Source organism: Apium graveolens, chromosome 5 (assembly GCF_009905375.1).
Source record: "Apium graveolens cultivar Ventura chromosome 5, ASM990537v1, whole genome shotgun sequence".
NCBI classification, from domain to species: domain Eukaryota; kingdom Viridiplantae; phylum Streptophyta; class Magnoliopsida; order Apiales; family Apiaceae; genus Apium; species Apium graveolens.
Genome location: NC_133651.1, coordinates 69,115,989 through 69,121,692, shown reverse-complemented (window position 1 = coordinate 69,121,692; position 5,704 = coordinate 69,115,989).

Sequence of the window (5,704 nt, the reverse complement as noted above, 5' to 3'; positions counted from 1 at the left end):
TTATGGCCAAATCAGATGAAACAGAACAGAGACTAGTTCATCAGGAAATCAGGGAAATAGAAAGAATCTTTGCTATCTGGATAGTGGTTGCTCAAGGCCCATGACTGGAGATTCTACCCTGCTCACTGAGTTGAAGGAAAGAGTTGGCCCAAGTATCACTTTTGGAGATGACAACAAGGGTTAGCTTGATTTTGAAGGATAATGTCATCATTGAGGAAGTTGCCCTAGTGGATAGTCTCAAGCACAGTCTGTTGAGTATCGGCCAGCTTTATGATAGGGGTAACTCAGTTACTTTTAATATAGAAGCATGTGTTGTGACTAACAAGAAGAGCAACAAAGTGGTTCTCACCGGAGTGAGAAAAGGCAATGTGTATCTAGCTGACTTTAACTCAATAAATGCAGAATCTGTAACTTGTCTTCTCAGTATAGCAAGTCAAGATGAAAGTTGGCTATGGCACACGAAGCTGTCCCATCTAAACTTCAAGACTATAAATGAGCTAGTCAAGAAAGATTTGGTTAGAGGTATTCCTCAAGTGGAGTTTTCAAAGGATGGTTTGTGTGATGCCTGCCGAAAGGAAAGAAGATTAAAGCATCATTCAAAAAGAAGCTTGATTCAACAATTGAAGAACCTTTGTAACTAATACACATGGATTTGTTTAGACCAGTCAATGTGTTGTCCATCTCAAGGAAAAGATATTGCCTAGTAATTGTAGATGATTTCTCAAAGTTCTTTTGGACATATTTTCTAAAATCCAAAGATGAAGCTAGTGAAATTATCATCAATCACATAAGTCAAGTCAACAATCATCATGATTGAGATGGACCCACATTACTAACTAGCAGAAATATGCATAATATTGATTAAACAGTAAAGTACTTCAAATAGTTAGAATATTAAAGGTACAAGCCTTAACCACAATCCCCGGACCCACAGGAATGAGTTTGAACAACATCTAACATCTTTTAATATTAAAGACCAAAATATCTTAAGTCAAATTACTACCAAGTTTTAAACCCAAAGTTTATAAAGATTAGAGAACTATTCGTTCCCTAGCTACTCCAACATCTGAAGGGAGGCATACCCCGAGTTCCCACATGTCTTACACGCGGTTTGCTTGAAACGAGCCATCCTCGGGTTCACTGAAGGGTTAACATTAATAACAATATTAATGAGCAAAACACTCAGCAAGTGAATAACAGTATATAACAATTAATCAGATGCTCAATAAAATAATAACAGAAGGTAAATCAACAATATGAAATCTCAAATAAAAGTTCAAGTCTTTAATAAGTGATGGAATTGGAAATCTGCACAACGCTATGAGCAATGAGGGGTGATCATCCCACATCAAAGCTCTGAACCACATAACAAGTTATTCACAACTATTGAGGATCCTCGGCACACATTGGCCATATAAAACCATCAGGCTCCCCGCTACTGAGGTTTTAAAATTATAACAGTGACTAGTACCTCAGTCTTATTAGAAATTACCATCCAATTCCTTTTAATCTATTCATTTCAATTCAAAGGGTTCTTGATCGATGACAAGATAACAAGTGTATGTATTGTTAAGGTTCAAGTGACAAGTTGTCTAAAATGAGGGAATATTATTAAGATCAGGGTTCCCAAAAGAAATAATTGAAATATATGAGGGGTTTAGGGTTCACATGATATATTAAGGGACTATTGTAGGGTATTCATGTGGGTATGAGGTAATATGTAATGAAAAGGGGTCAATTCAAGTATGAAAGCGATTAACTAAATCCAAGGTCTAATCATTAGGTGATGTCAGGGACTATTTAATTCTATTAAAACTGTAGTCATGCATTCACAGGGTATTTAATCACAAGAAAAAGAATTATAGAGGTAAGTTGAGAGTTCACTTTCCTAGACTACGCTTACTGATTACTGGAATGGAATCGTCTATGGGTTCCTTTCCTGGCCTCCTACTTGAACCTATAATAAATAGTATCCTCGTCACAACAGTTGCTAACTACCCTTTCGCGTATAACTATATATATATAGATATATATGCACATATATATACACACTTAAACTCAACTAATTACAAATAATATATGCATCACATAATCCAGATAACACATAGAAGGAAATGGCATGGCAATTAATCACTTAATTAATAGTACATACCTAGATTCTATTTACTACCTTAGTCACTTAAGAAATTAACCATATAACATACAATCATGACCAATGCTCCTAATCCTCCTATATAGACTTCAACTCAACCTAAATTTAGTAAGGCACACTAGTGCCTCACTTCAAATGACTCACAAATGCAATGCATACTACTTAACTTACCTGAATGTACACCTGGGCAACATTTGTGTGCCTTGGCAAAGGAATGCTCTTCTACTTGGGGCCTTTGCCCAATTTGACTCTTACTAACTTATATGACTTAAAACTAACTCCCAAACTCATTATGAGATCAAGGCCTCACACAAGACACACATACAATGCAATGCACCTTACTAAGTTCCTAAATGTGACTCTAATGATGACTCCTGGGTGTTTTGGTGGAAATAAGGTGTCTCCGCCTAAGTCTTTCACTCCAAACCAATTCAAAATGCTTGAAAAGACTCTAAACTAGCTCACTTAGGTGATATGACTCAGAGGCCTTACTTATAAGGACTCTTAATAACTAATGCACCAACTAGACTCCCCTAGTTGCAAAATTTGGCACACCTTTGAGTGTCTTGGCAGAAATATGAATTTCTACCTTGTGCCTTTGCTGTACTCTGACTCCTATGACTTTTTATGACTTAATCTAACTTTTTCAATTGATTTGACATCAAGGCCTCACTAGGCCTCCCTAGGCCTCCATGCCATATTGGCACAGTTCTGCCTTCCCTGAGTACTACACTGCCCTATTTTTACCAACTTAAAACTCATTTATCTAGTTTAATTACTGGTTTTAATGACTTGTTAAGCTTCCTAGGACTTCATTATATCTATTTAGAACAAGGCCCCATGAAGGCCTAACCTATGACATAGTTATTATTGACCAAAAGTCAAGTTTACCCAAATGTGCCCTATTCTGAGCTGCTTTCGGATTTGTGTGTGTGCACCTAACCAAATGCAAATTTTTATTGGTTCCAAAGCTACTGGACACTTGTATGAACCAAGTCCCAACTCCCCTGAGCTAAGGCCTACCAAGGCCTTACTAAAACTCACCTAAATGACCTAAACTTCTAATCCAAAATTCTGCCCTGCTATGACCAACACGTCTCCTTCCACCTTAACTCCCTTCATTACACCAAAATTAATCAACAACCAACCAAGGCAAGTCCTAAAATACACTAACACCTACTGATTAACAACATATAAGTCCATTGCAATTCATTAAGCATGAAGATAAATTATAAAGACAAGTAAAGTAACACATCACAAGACAAGCCATCACTCAATATTTTAAAGCAATATTCGAAGTAAACATGCATGGTAACTTCATGAAACCTACTGACCATAAGCTCATATCATCATATATAATCTAAACTAGCATTTTATCACAGGAGTCACGGCATGCAACTCACAAAAATCAACCAACAAAGCATAAAGGCATCACATATGACATTTTATTTTGGATCTTCTCACAAACCAACATGCAACATGATAAATCATCAAAGAAACATAGCATGCAAGGGCTGGAAATCTACAAAACCTCATTTTTAAAAACAAAACTTTCAAAAATCATGAAACATGCCCGAAAATCATGAAATTTTCAAGGACAACATATCACACATTCGGCTCTTCATAGAGTCATTGCCAAATGTCATGAAAATGAGAATGACTTGGCAAAATAGAAGTGTAACACCTCTCCGAGATCACATATTGCTCATTTCTATAAGCCACCATGGTTGAAACCTTGAGTTTATACGAACTAAGGCCTCAACTTCGGCTTCATCAACATGCACTTACAAAGCTAACCTCAAAATGAAGATATTCCACTGGATGATGAAGGTCTTGGCTTGACTAGCTTGAGAAGTGAAAGAAAATGAAGAGAAGTGAAGAAAAATGGCAAGAATAGGGGTGGCGTGTGCTTCGGCCGAGAGGGAGAGAGGAGAGGGTGAAATATTTGAGTGGGTGTGAGGGTGAATAATGAGAGCATTCTCTTGGTTTTGTTACTTTGACTTGACTAAAAGTGGTAGTGGAATGGAGAATTTACACAAGAATCCCTCTTGCTAGTTGTGACAAAAATGCATGCAAGGTAAAAGAAGTAAACTAGCAAGTTAGTGGGTTTGGAATTGACGGTCTTAGCCTTGGACCCTATTATAAGCTAAAATACATGCAAGGGTATACTAGTAATCCAATAATTAATGAAAGTATAATTAAAAAGAATGGATTTTAGTAAATAAAATACAACTCCTTAAATCACAAAATTATACCATAAATACTATGAGATTTTAGAAGTTCTATAAAATTGTTTTCAAAAATTTTGGACGAATATATTTTAAAAGAATTTTCTCAGATCAATACTCTAATATACAAGCCACATAAATTATAATTAACAATTCTAAGTCAAATAAGAAAAATGCAAGTAATTTAATTCCAAGCCGCTATTATACGAATTATATCTATCTTCTAATCGCAACTATTACAATTATTATCTAATCGCGATAAACTCAAATATTATTTAATCACGTAACGAAATTTTCTCTCGTACAATTAATTATAAGCTTATAAATAATCTAATATTCGCAATGCCACACAACGAAGAATTTATACGAATATATTGAATTCTCATAATTTCTGACATCTAATACACAAAAATTATATAGTGCACAAAACAGAATATTATATTACATTCATAACAAATATTTACAGGCGTTACACTGAATTCAAAGTAAGAAGAATCAGGAATGATAATGGAATTGAGTTCAAGAATTTTGTGATGAGTTATTTTGTGAAGAGAATGGGATTGTGCATGAGTTTTCTGCAGCTAGAACTCCACAACAAAATGGAGTGGTTGAAAGGAAAAATAGATCTCTTATTGAAGCTGCAAGGACAATGCTAGAAGAGAATCAAGTTACCAACATATTTTGGGCTGAAGCTGTGAATACGCACGCTACACTCAGAATATTCTTTGGTCAATCAAGCAAAATGTATGACACCTACCAATTGTTCAAGAATAGGAAGCCAACTCTAAATTTTCTTCATGTCTTTGGATGCAAATGCTACATTCTAAGGAAACCTGAACAACATGGAAAGTTTGATGCTAAAGCAGATGAAGGAATTTTTGTTGGGTATGCTGTTGAAATGCATATAGAGTCTACAATCTTAGAATAAACATTGTTATGGAATCTGCACATGTTGTGTTTGATGATAAGAAGATTGAAGGACTAAAAGATGAAGGCTTCCATGATAGCCTCAAATTTGACAATGTTGAGATAATCTGTGATGACAGGTGATGATGATAGTGATCAACAAATAGTGGCTAATGATAATGCAGAAAAGTCTATCTCCAATGATGCACAAAATTCAGCATCAGTCGAGGTACAAAATGTATCATCCTCGGATGACAATCAGCTTCATCCGTAAGGATACAAAGTGCATCATCTGTCGGAACAATTAAAAGAGACTGAAAGTCAAAATAGATCACTTACAGAAAGAACTCCTCTTCAAATCAAAGATCCATAAACTCAGGGGGGGTTCTTCTAATCAAAACTCAGTCACATACTTAAG